At 39.6% G+C, this 13,785-nt stretch overlaps 1 protein-coding gene across 3 annotated transcripts in view; it reads right to left on the bottom strand.

The window, feature by feature from the left end:
• OSBPL3 (oxysterol binding protein like 3) overlaps window positions 1-13,785 on the bottom strand; it is an 812,031-nt gene that overhangs the window by 539,080 nt on the left and 259,166 nt on the right. For all 3 annotated transcript variants that reach the window (XM_085631654.1, XM_085631656.1, XM_085631655.1), the window contains one exon: window positions 9,160-9,243. The gene's annotated coding sequence lies outside the window, so the exon portion shown is untranslated. The remainder of the gene's footprint in view (window positions 1-9,159; window positions 9,244-13,785) is intronic.

Here is a 13,785-nt window from a genome sequence, read left to right as displayed (position 1 = left end):
ATTTTTCAATGAGTACCAGAATTCAGGAAATTAACCATGACCAGGGGAATAGCTTGGTCAGTAAGATTGAGGGGGGCTTCAGATTTCTCAATCACGCTGGCGTATAATGTTAAAATACATTATACAACAAGCAGGGTGCATAAGAAGCAGAGGAAAGGGAGAAGCATGCGGATTGGTAGGAGTACTATGTGAGAGAAACACAATATTTTATTAAATAACCAACATTTTTTAGGGCTTCCAAACAGAGGTGAGCGAGAGTCTATGTGTGTGTTTTTTGCCAGTGTGTGCGTACAAACATCCCAGGTGAAATCCGACAAACACCTCATCATACCAGACTGTCAGCACCTGTACCAAATTATTCATCGGAAAATACATTTATTAGGGGGATGTAAAAATCCCAACCCCCCCCCCCCCCACCCCCCCACCCCCCGAAATTATGCCCATGACCAGGACAGGTGACACCAGCTGCTGTAGATTATAATTAAAATTTTCTGAGCCTACATCAGACCTTGCGAACCATCTTTTTCTGCTGGATAATGAAAAAAATTAAAAGTTGTTTATGTCATGGCCTTTCCTGCCTGTAGGTAAATAATCAGTAATAAGTATATTTCTCTTCCCACTCTAAAACTGAGAAAGTGTTAATATTGCTTATGATGCAGTGTAGCCAATAATCCCTGTATAAAAAAAACTCTCTAGTCTTATTAAAGTCTTGCTGTGACATCCTTAGTTGCCTGTAAAAGGAAAATGGTGTAGCTGTTCACATGTAATAACTTGTTACAGATGACTTTTGGGGTCAAAATGCCTGCCGACTGAGCCACCATGCAGTGTCAAAAGCAGGAAACAGTGCATAAATACAAGTGCTGTTTTAACAATGAAAACTTGCTTTTCGGCTCCTCTGAACTCCCTTCCTAAATTGAAGAGTCATTAGCACAGTGGAGCCAATTATGCCAGCATGCTTATTTTTTGTATAGGACATAGGGCCACATGTATGAACACCAGACTTTGTGAGTTCCTAATTGCGACTTTTTGCGACTCGCAATTAGGAAGTCGCAAAATACGATGTATCAATGTGTCTCAGGCACATTTAGTGATCCCTTACGGGGTCGCAAATGACCTAACATCCAAATATTCATGAGGTAGATCGCAATTTGCAACTTATTTGGAATCTCTAAAACACAGGGATGGTGGTTGCTGGGAATAACAGACCACCATGTCTCCGTTTGCTTTTCAATAAAGCAACTTATTTTTTTTTTTTGAATGAATCCCATCTCCCTTAAAGGAAAACGGGATGCGTTTCAAAAAGAAAAAAGAAACGTTTGTTTCATTTTTTAAGAGTTGGCAGTGCCTTCTCTTAAAAAACGTTTTTGCTACTGTTCACAAATGAGAAGGGGTCCCCTGGAACTACCTTCCTGTTTGTAACTGGCTTAACACCTACTTGAAGTAAGCGGTAAACTGCGAATGTTTTGCGACTGCATTCCGGTTGCAAAGCATTCATACATCCCCCTGCGACTCACTATTCAGAAGGGACGCCCTTGACATGCCCCTTCCAAATACCAACTCGTAAACCCTATTTTACGAGTCGGTAATAGGTCACCAACTCCCAAAATAGAGTTAGAACATGCCAAAAGGCACTTTAGCAGTCACAAACGGTCCGATTCTCCGTTTGCGACCACTACAACCTGTTGTACATGTGGCCCATAGTTCATTCTATAGAAATAAGAATTGCTCTGTATGTTATCACACACAAATTACAGCTATATTTCAAGGTCAGTTACATTTCACTGCATATAATATGTTTTTGCAACAAATTACTGGCTGTAAATTGAGGAGTTTAATTTGATATTCACCTTGTTCTATAAGTCACCTTGGAGGGCCATGATGTATTAAAAGAACTTGGCCTTCAGCTTTACTCCTCTATATGGTCACAGAACTCTTCAGTGACTTGTAATATAGATAAAAATGTAGCACAGAGCGTAGTTTATCTACTAAGGAGAAGTCCTAGAGACTAAGATATAACCAATTAGAGAAGCCATAAGAAAAGACCAACATGTTTTTGTCTAGTGTAGGGGATTGAGCGAAATCTTGTCTCAATTACATTCCTAATGGAGTAAATGATGGAGCATGGATTCCAAAGACATTTTTCACTAGTGCATTATATCACACCTATTTTTGTTTTTGACGAAGGAAAAGGTATAAGCGTACCATAGATGGATTGTGGGCTTCACATGCTTTTTCCTCACTGGACAGGATCACCCAATTATGACCCATATTCTATATTTTACGTCAGACAAGGCACCCCAAGTTTGAGAGAAAAGCGTAATCTGACTTGCTCCTGTCTAAAATTAGATTAGCACTCCACAAGGACTATTCGAAAATTAATTGTTATAGTCTATGTGCAGTAGGAGCAAATTTCACGGTCTTATCAATTTAGCATGAGGCCACTGTGCATACTTCATTATTTATAAGACAGTAACCTTGCATAGCTAATTTAGAATGACTTTCATGCTGCAATGAAACGCATTCATTTGACACTAACCAGGTACACATTTAGAGGCTTGAACCATAACATGATTCTAATAAAGTTCAGCATTTACAAGCTAAGGAATTTGATAGTTTAAAAGAAAAGGCATTGAATGGTTTCATTTGTATGCATGTGAAGGTTTTAACAGGGTAGAATAGAAGGCCATACAAACATTCGAGATAGTCATATGCAACCTTATGTATCAAAGGTTTTTCCGTATTCTGTGCCTATGAATAATTTAGCTGATACAGAAGTGCCATGGTTCCTAATCACAGATGTGCATACCCACAGCTAAAAATAAACATATTGGGATTCAATTTGGTGTAAAAAAAAACCAAAAAAACAAAGAAAACAAAACAAGAAAGCGAATACGCAAATCGAATCTGACATTTAAGTTGTAATGGCAAACTTTTGAGTCTTCTTTTGAAGACTAGTATCCCCTTCACCCCTCAGGGGCAAAGAACATGGTCGCCTCAGTGGCTACTGATTGTCTCAATGCATTATGGCGGAGGAAAAGGACAAAAATAAAATGATAATAAAACATTTTTAGCCCTGTAGGCTATGAGCTGGGGGAGGGGGTGGCCTTCCATCCTGATGCTGCAGCACCAGGGAGGAAGGGGGGGGGGTGATGAACACTGCCAAGTGCTCGTGCTCACTTAGCCTCTCCTCACCGAGCTGAGGAAACCAACACAGGTCCCCTGTAAATGTCTGAGCGCCAAGCTGAGGCACTCAGACCAATCCCAGTGCTGCTGACATGCTGAGAATAGCATTCCCAGCTTGTCAGCAGCACTGGGATTAGGAGCTGGGAGCCTGCGCAGTGTGCAGCAGGCTCCTGACAAGGATGCAAGGATCGGGATTAAGGTGGCGGCCGCCAGAGCAGATAAGTTTTATTTCTTTCACATATACTTGGTATTTTTTTGTGCATGTACAATCCACCGCGCCCCGCCTCACCACTTCGCAGTACGAGTGGCCGCTACTGCTCCACATGCAAAGTAATTAAACTTGCCTACGTCTTTCCTTCCCCTCCCAGTCATCTCATGATCTCAAACTTCAGACGTTCATTTCGCAACACTTTACACAAATAATGCCTATTCAAGCAGACAGACTCAGATTAACAAGAGGCTGGTCAGAAAGGGTAATTTTATTTTCAAAATTCTTTTGGGCCTAGTAAAACATGATCATTATTTTTTTTTTTTTTACTTTGGAACGTTTTTTGTGACACTGCTGAATTAGAGCTGCTCATAGATAAATTAATGCAGATAATGTTTGTTTCACAAGCACTAAACATTGAAGAAGCCCAACATAGGTGCATTCCAAAGAAGAATATTCAGCGTGACCAGTACCCTGAAAGCACATTTTTTATTTATATATATAGCGCATACTCGACCCGAAGGTATCAGATCGCTTAACCCGAGCACCAGTTGAGTTACAGACTGACACATTTGTTTTGTACGGGGAGATTAAGTGATTTGCCCAGAATCACAGGAGATTGAGCATACCTGCTGAGACTCGAACCCAGTTCCCCAACTTCGAGGTCGAGCGCTCTAGCCGTTAGGCCATATTGAGAACAATGAGAAGTGAGAAATGTAGGCTTACCTGTGTGCAATAAGTCAGTGCAATCAGGTTAAAATAGTTCTGTTCCTAATAGTCTTTTTATTTTTTCAGTATTACTGGATTATTGGATGCTAGGCTAATATTTTTACAATCAAGCATCACTTCACCTATAAGGGACTATAAAACAAAACGATTTGAATGTTAAAGTTCATATTTAACCATTAATTAATCAGTACATGACGACATTTAAAGGTTACATATATGGGGTTGACTGATCTATTAGACATACTACGTTATTTCCAGTCAATAGGAGATAGCCTTGGTTTTGTTTTTAATTAGATGGGAGAAGATCAGTCACTCCTTGCAGTCGCATCCCTGATAAATTTTCAGTGAGGGATCTAATTAAAGACATCCTGTTTCTCGCAAAGCAATATTATGTGAAAATTTCATAGGAACAGGTACAAATACACACCAAGAGCCTCAATATGAGTGTTGGGTCTGGCCTTCTCTGCAGGGTCACCACCAAACGTGTTGCCTTTTAACCTCCACTTTTTGCGGAATTTGTTTTTGTTGCTCTTAGGACTGTGCATTTTACTACTGCTAACCAGTGCTAAAGTGCTTGTGTTCTCTCGCTTATACCTGGCAACATTGGCTAATACCAAATTGGCATTATATGTCCATAGAAAAGTGCACTACATGTGCCCAGGGCCTGTAAATTAGATGCTACTAGTGGGCCTGCAGCACTGATTGTGCCACCCACTTCAGTAGCCCTTTAAACATGTCTCAGGCCCGCTATTGCAGAGCCTGTGTGGGCAGTTTTAACCTGCTATGTTGACCTGGCAAAATAAACCTTTTGCCAGGCCAAACCTTCCTTTTTAACACATACAAACCTCCCCTAAAATAGACACTAGACAGCCGCAAGGGCAGGGTGCAATTATTTAAAAAGTTGGACCTGTACTTTTAAGTTTTATTTGTCCTGATAGTGAAAAACTCTTAAATTCGTATTCACTACTGCAGGGCCGATCTCTCTCATAGGATAACAATAGAGTAGCCTTATTACATTTTATAAGTATAATTTCGCAATGGGAAGAGAAAATTGGTTCATGTTTGGTATCTCTGAGATCCTAATTTAAAATCCTAACTTATGGTGTAATTGGATTTTAAATTACTATTTTGAAAATGCCACTTTTAGAAAGTTTACACCCGAAATGGGCAGCCCTATAACCCAGAACCTGGGGCATTAAAAAATATCAAAACCACAATGGTTCAGGAACTATTCCTTTACAAACAACAAGCAGTTAAAAGAAAAGAAGGTACACACAAAATAAATGTCTTCAAAGCAAAAAAGTTGTGTTATTGAAAACTATTTTTACAAATAAAACTACAACAATTAGTATGTAAACAGACAGTTTGTGCTCACAATGTTACACTAAACAAATATATATATATATATATATATATATAAAAGATACACAGTGTAGACAAAAAAACAATGGCAGAGGGATAACAATACAATAGGGTTTGTCCATATTATGATGGAAATATAATGCAACAAATGTTTTATCCCAATTTGCCAGGGGAGCGTCGATGGCCTTTGACCGTTACAGTTTATTATGTCATCATCAGGGCACACAGAAATAATTTAAGAGCACCCAAGAAAAAATATGTAATCAAAAATAATTTACATCATTGCATATGCATGTACCAAGGATAAATCAAATTACAAACAAAAAGGCCAGACTCTCACAAGAGTTACTCAGTACCAACTAAGAACACCAAAAATCAGCTCAAGTCACCGCAAACCCATTCCTTTGCCCTGCAAGCAATGAACACCCGCAGACGACTGCCAACGTGAAGTACCAGCCCTCCCATCAATGAAGCCCGGCCTGCACCTCGCACCATGCTGACCATCACCAGCGGCGCTCCACTTGCTCCCAGCAACGCTTTCCATGCTCCCGGCAACTTGCTTCAATGCAAACGGCACTTTTGGCACAAAATGTGACAAGGCACACCTTCAGGGGACTAATCAGGGACTTTATTCAACCCATGCTCCATCGTGGCTGGTCTGAACTTTTGACTTTGACCTGGTCAACCGCAACCAGATTGCTGTGGTTGGCGCGTTATGCTTTTAGGCGATGTATTGCATTTTATTCTTTATAAATTCATGACAACGGTTCTACTGATTGGATTTTTGTTTTGGTCTTGATGTTCTTATCAAGTTAAGATCTATTTTTTAACCCGGTGTGGGATACTTTTTGTTTGGTGTTTTCACTGTTTTACTATTTGTGTTGCACAAATATTTTACACATTGTCTCCAAGTTAAGCCTGACTGCGCTGTGCCAAGCTACCAGGGGACTGAGCACAGGTCAATTTGGGGTTTGCTTCTGCCTTACTCTGACTAGGATTGCAGTTGCTGCTTGACCACGGCTCACACCCCAGTCAACCAGTAACCCAATTTCTAACAACCAGGTGCTGGGATTTAGGCACGTTGCTACTCCCCCAAACCCTCCCCAGAAATCTCCGTATCAGGAGAGTAACTCTGGGGCAATCTGGGCAAAGTTAATGACTTGATGGTATGGGATTCCAGAGGACTAACCGCATTGGTTTTATGGGTCTGGCTAGATGCCAACATCTCAAATTACTCTTCAGGTCCTTGCAAATGCTTTAGCAGTCAGTTTGGACTCTTTAAAACACACAAGCACTACCAAAGGAGAAGAGTGTCCTACCTGGGTGAACTTTCAATTAATTCCAGCACAGTGCCCACGTTCGGTGGTACGCTGCAGATGCAGGGGTCTAGATAGAAACTAGTGGCACATTCTGGCTAAGTAGCTATAAAGAAGAAAAAGCCATTGCTCAATAAAACTGAGCTAGTTCTCTCTATATACTTCTGCATTAGTTCACTCCATATTTTAAACTATACACATGCATATAGCCTCACAGCTCTCTTCCATTACTAAGTGCATTGACCTATGGAGGGAAAAAAAAGAACATATTCGAAAGCAAAGTCGTATTCTGCAGCATTTGATACCAAGCTCTCAAACTGGCTAAGGGAGGCCTCATACAAAACCAATAGTGTGCAAACCCCTAGCAGGAGTGTAGTGGAGCCTGGCTGATGAACAGCAAAAACCAGGCTTGCTGGTATTCCTCTCCTGTCAAATAATTGTTTTGACCATTAGGCCTAATGGGAAGGAGCCTGTGCAGATTCAGGTCATATATGGAGAATGCCAAAGGTCAACAAAGGGGGTGGAATAGAGAAACCTAGCAGCAAAAAATGAAGTTTGAAAGGGATGGAATGTTAAAGGCTGCCTTAAATTGTATGGCACAGGCAAGTGAATGTCTATGTCCAACTTGGAGCATTATTTTGGTGTGCTGACGCTCCAGCTTAATTAACATGTAGACATGTCAATATGCAGGAAAGTGAGAATCCTGAACTGAAGTCAGCCAAAACCATTACTGAAACATACGCAAAAATAGGTTTCTTCCAGTTCTTAGTGTGTATATTTTCTTTAAATGTCTGATTTTTCATTACAGAAAGTAAAAGAAAATGTTAGAATCTGAATCCAAAATCATTAATTAATGCAATGGCAATGAGCCTTTTGTAAATTAATCACAATAGAAAATAATCAAATGAATAACAAGCCCTAATACAAAACAACCACACAGCATACAGGTCTATCTAGCACAACAGCAGAATGACCCAAAATGAGTGATCAAACTCCTCCCAAAGGGCACATCATTTACAATGTTCCAGAGAAAGACAGGCCACACTTTCATGGCATGTTTTTAAGATAGAAAGGCAGCACTAAAACGTTATTTGCAAATTTAACCAATAAGACTGCTAAGTTCCAAAACACCTACTAGAAAACTATTTTCATTGGAAATTAACAACGTGGAGAGGAAATAAACAAGAACTTTGAACATTTTACTTTTTTTGGACATTCATAATAACAACTAAGCAACGGAGATCTCAGCACAAACTTCAATGTTGCAAAAGCATATGGCTAAAGCCGTGGAAGCTCACTAAAATGTCACTTCAGCCTTGACATTCAAACACCAGGGTGACAAACCATGCACACCCAGTAAAAGCAATTGTCTAATTTATATGATTGTACACTTAGACATATACAGAGTTTATGTGACTGGTTGACTGTGTACATTTTGCCTCCACACTGAATTACACAATATTTAAAATTGCCAATAAAAAGAGCATAAACCAAAAGGAAATGGTAATTCACGTACAGCGAAGGACTGTGGTTGTAGATGAATTTCAATAATTTTCATAAAGAATAAATGAAAACAAAGACCACGCGCAACATTTAAACATGCACACTTCATTTCATAGCATGGTCTAGTTATGCTAACTAAACCGAACCTATGCCAAGTACATTTATTTTTAATGAAAATTAATTTCTTACAGGGTTGTTAAACCACAAAGAAAGTTTCAAAAAAAGGGCAAAAGTGGTGCATTGGACAACATCAACTTTTTTAAATAATTGACTAAAAAGCCATAAGCTTACAAAGTTGTTTTAAGGAGCACTGATGAAATAATCAAATAAGCAAACCTGACCATCCAGAGAGATGAATTAGGGATTCATTTGTTTGAAGAAAAAAAAAAAAAAAGGTGGAAACCATGCATTTTTTGCACAATTTCTATACCACATTTGTTAAAAAGCCATAGGTTTTACCCACTGTCCAAAAAATGTAGGATTATCTACGGCCTCATTTTCCAAAATATGTACATCTTGTTTTCCATATCTACAGTGTTCTTCTGAAACGATTTTCACAACGATAACATGGAAAGTTACACAGACCTCTAAGTCTCAATCCATATACAGCAGAGGCATTCCCAAGGCTCGACTAATCTTAAAAGATATGCTGCCCATTAGTTCTGCAAATATTGTTTGATTTTGCAGCTATTTCCCCTGTCATATCTTACAGGTCTGTTATGGACTGATTGCCTTTCATATTAATGCACCACAATAATAAATACTCCGTTCTCAGGTCATATTTGGGGTGACAGTCAAGATGGTTCTCCTTCAGGTTATTGTTTGCATACAAATACTCTCACTTTACTCGGTACTTACATTACATGTGGTTTAATCTGATCTGTTTATCCTCTGGAATTAATTTCAGTGTCCAGTCCCTTCTTAAATCATAGTGGGGTCCTCCTGAGAAAGCAAAGAAACGGATATGATCAGGGGCCAACTCAGACAACAACCTCAACATGAGAGTACAATACAATACAACAATGTTGTTTAGAAAGTAGGGGTACATTATCCTTCATTAGAAGAAGGCAAGAAGCCTTTTAATATTGCATTCAACTCTAGCCTAACAACACTGTATATAAGCCACTTAGTTCCAGTGCCATGTAGTAAAAAAATAAAAAATCTTTAATGAATTTTAAAAAATGATTCAAAGCTACATCACCAAATTAATTCAAAGGGCGGAACACTTCAGGGATAACGAGAAACACAAACAGTTTGTGTTTAAGTTGCAGAGTAAGAAGCTGGGAAGTGGCAGGATTACCACTGCATGTTCAAATGTTCATAAGAAGAATTTAGTGTGGAACCTGCTTGACAAGTTAAGGAATAGATTGTCTCCTATTAAAACTTGAGGCATTCAGCTTGTAGGGAACCTTAGTGGGTCAAGCCTTTTGTAAACTCGTCATATTGCAGCAATATGTTGTCACACTCTAGTCCCGCCAAGGTCAACAAGAGGACTAACCCTGATTTGGCTATAGATGCCTCTCAAATTAAAATGCTTAGATATCATAGGTTTGCTCTCTTTTTTTTTTATTTAAGAAACACTGAAAGAAGGTAACAACATTTATTGCATTGCCAATTAATTGATATCAGTAAAAGTCTATAGCATACTAACAATCAGGGCTGGACTGGGAGCGCAAACCGGCCCTGGCAATTGAGTCGAACCGGCTATGGGGTGGGGGTGGGGGGTGCGATATTGCCCCTGGTAACAAAAACAGCACCCAAAGGGTCTGAAACCGGCCCCACCCAGGTGGCCAACTGGGGAAACGCCGGATGTCCGCTACGGCCAGTCCAGCTCTGCTAAAAATTCAGTACAGTAATGCTAAAAATACATAGAAATCTGGAGTAGATGCTGTCCATGTAATATCAACTATACAACCATAATTCCTTCAAAGCTAATATCAGAATTAGTTAAATATCCAGAATGGTTATTGGTTTCGCAAAAACATACTTGTTAAGTGACCCAAACGCCTGGTGAATTGTTTTGTGCTGAGCCACAAATAAATGAACTTCTTAAAGTTAAATATGTCTATGCTACTTCTACCCAGGAATAAAAAATTGAATAGCTTGTATCCCACGGATGGTGTTTTATTTGCAGGTGAGCAGTCAAGGCTGGCATGTAAACAAAATTATTGCGAATTTTAGAAGTGGTTCCCAACATAATCAGCAGGCCAACAAGTGAAACATGCATTTCAAGGGCTAACACAATTCTAATGAAGACTTGTTGGCAATAAGTCAAAAGGATAGGACAGGAAGCAAACATCTGTGCCCAATCTACGTTTCAAAGTCAGACAAAAAACACTGACCGGATATGCCGGCTTTGGGATTTCATCTAAGGATCTTAGCTCCATTAATGTAGTTTAGATAGATGTGTGAGAAACTCTATAAATAGGAGAATACCCATGGAGCCCAGGGGTCTTCTAACATTTAGAGATGTTACCGAGTGAGGAAAAGGTATAACAGGACCTTCAATCTGATGTGTTCGGGGTGTTGTGTGGGATTAGCAAATTAAAACCAAAACAGATATGAGGGTCTTTAAGTATACACAGGTGGAAGTTATTTAGGTATCTTGGAATAACAGCAACAGTTTTCTGTGTAGTCCCAAAAGAGAACTGAAAAGTGGGTAAGGGGGCAGCTTCACATGATTAATGGAACTGAAAGAACAAAATTGACCTACCAATACTTCAGATAGCTTCTATAGACACCAGATATGTAAGCTCCCCTTCAAATATATGAAAACCGCCTAATCAAAGTTAGGGAGACATACTTTAAAGCACATTGAAACACAGAAAAATCTCCCGTCAGAAGCCATATTTGCAATATGTTTAATGTTTGTATTGAGGGTTTAGTAGAGTTCATATGAAGTCTTATTACCAATACATACTATGACTTCGATTTAAGTTTTAAGGATAGAGAAGGTTCTCCGCAAAACAAAATCCTCAAATGCTGCAACATGTTACATCATGTTGGTAGCAGGTCTCTGAACCTCATGCTCCTCAACCTTCATCTCTCACATAGAACTCATTACATCCAACACTCTTCCAACCGTATACTCAAAAAGGGCACTCGGATTGCAATGGATGCATTTCATCAGAGGAACTAATAATGGTGGTTTCATTATTTAAAATAAAAATGCAGATTTCAGTTTTAAACTCCTGTATATAAATGCTAAAATATACTCAGATTCTGGCAACTGAAAAAAAGTATACCTCCAAGGTGCCTGTAAATTCTTTTAAATAAGTTATCTATGTAACACATAGTCTTGTACATACTCGAACACTAAAGGAAAACCTATCTTCTCTGCCCAGTGGGTTATTGTTAATATCTTTTGTTCTTTTTGCCAAATTGGGAAAGTGGAATGGATCTAAATGGTGCAAGAATGATACGAATGAAATAGAGGGATTGGGAGACCTGGCTACTCAACAGTGTAAGGTGGCTCTAGTGCCTACTTTTGCAGAAATTCAGGATAGTAAATTCTTAGTAGATAGTGTAACTGTGAATCAGGATGTTGTAATGATAAAATTCAGGAGTATTTTTGTTTGACCACCGGTCTTATTTTGTAACCCCTACAATCAAATGCACTGTTTGCTTGGTCAACTATAGTCCACTCTGGAACCAAAGTACTGTGCCACATACCATTAGTCTTGGCAGCAGAAGACATGCTACAGCATTCTTTGCCATGCTCAAAGCATCCATGAGAAAAGTCTATGATTTCCCCATCTTCATCTCTCTTAGATCTCCGCTCTTCCTTGGCCAAGATACTTTACTTAAGTTTTTCAGTTGTTAATACGGTTACTCTCTTACTAACATAATATTCCAATTCCTGAAGCTATTATTACTGCATTAAAAAGTTAGGTGCTAGTGCCAATATCTTTCTATAATAATTTTCATCTTTAGATTCACAAAATCATCAGAATATTTGTTAATTTTTGGGAATATCCTTTAATCATCAAGATCGTTGCACTTTTACTTCCGAGGCCACTTGGCCTCATTAGAAAGTACCCATTTTTATTTGACTGTAATAGAAGAAGCCGGTCCCTTTTTTGTTGGTCAATCCACGCCTTGTATTGAATTTGGTGTCATTTTCGATTTCTTTTATAGTAGTGCTGGATGAGTTGAGGCTCGCAGCAGACAAGAAGGAATCGTCAGCTCTGATCCTTTTGGATCTCTCAGCTGCATTTGACACGGAGAACCATGTTCAGCTTTTGGCCCATGTTCGGCAGCTGGGAGTGACTGGAGTGGTCTTCCAATGGATTGCCTCCTTCCTGAAGGACCAGTCACAAAGGGTCCAACTGGGGGAATGTATGTCCATGAAGGGCGATCTGCCATGTGGGGTCCCTCAGGGCTCAGCGCTATCCCCCCTGCTTTTTTAGGTCTTGCCTGAACAAGTGCATGCGCTGCTCTGGCGAGACTTTTAGTAAGTGGGCTTCAGAAAATGCTCCCACACGCTTTTGCTGGCCTCAAGCTTGCGGTTACGTGCGCGGGCACGCGCTTACGAGCAGAGGCGTCATCTGGCTTTCCTAGTCATGCTCATTAAGCGTCTCTCTCGCAGCACGCGATCACTTTCACTTGCATGGCCACGTCACTTTCATGGCCGTGCGGCCAATGCTTGTTTTTTGTGAGCTTGGGAACTGAAGACACTGATTTCTTGATATTTTGATTTAATTTGTAGTATGTTATTTATAGTATGTGACTTTCCTTCCAGCTATCCGCTGCAGAAAGCCTGCATTCTTCCTTGTAGCCGGTCGCTGGAAGTTCCTTTCAATGATATGTTCTTGTGACTGTGGGATTACGTCTTTTGATCTTATCCAGGACACTAGAAAACGTATTAGACCACCAGCGCTAAATGCTGAAAATGAAATTGATAAGTCTAGAGTCGAGCAACCGTTGTCACAAAATTAATTTGGTTTTGAGAATTAAAAAAAAAAAGAAGAAGAATATGGTAACGTGCAAGTAGTGCTAACAATAATGAGACATTTAAAAAATGTGAAAAAACACAACGGTTGAAAAAAGTCTTGTCTCCTGCAACTTGGTGAAGGTCTTCTTTTCCATTTTTTTTTTTTTTTTAACCTCGACATCCGTGTGAATACCTCTAAACACTTTCTGGAGAAAGCCGCCTAAAATTAGATTTGCAGAAGGAAAAACGCCAAAAACACAGAATTCTAATTTTAAAATAATTGCACATAATTCCAATTCGTAAATAAAGATTGATCTAATCACTCATCAGCGGAAGCACACGTTTAAAAGTTTGCCACCGCTCCCAGACTAATGCACAATATTATTTTTAAAAAATGTATATGATAAACTGTCGTCCTAGTCGCTCCGTTTCCTCGGTTGACCATAGTAACCGCGGGGACGTGCACAACAGCGGCTGTCGGTGCTGAAACGGTAACTGAGGGCTGCTCTTTCACGCGCCAGCAGTTCCGAACGAAAGGCAGAATGACGTCA

This window comes from Triturus cristatus, chromosome 10 (genome assembly GCF_964204655.1).
Source record: "Triturus cristatus chromosome 10, aTriCri1.1, whole genome shotgun sequence".
NCBI lineage: Eukaryota > Metazoa > Chordata > Amphibia > Caudata > Salamandridae > Triturus > Triturus cristatus.
The sequence above is the reverse complement of the archived record's forward strand: the minus strand, read 5'-3'. Positions and strand labels throughout refer to the sequence as shown.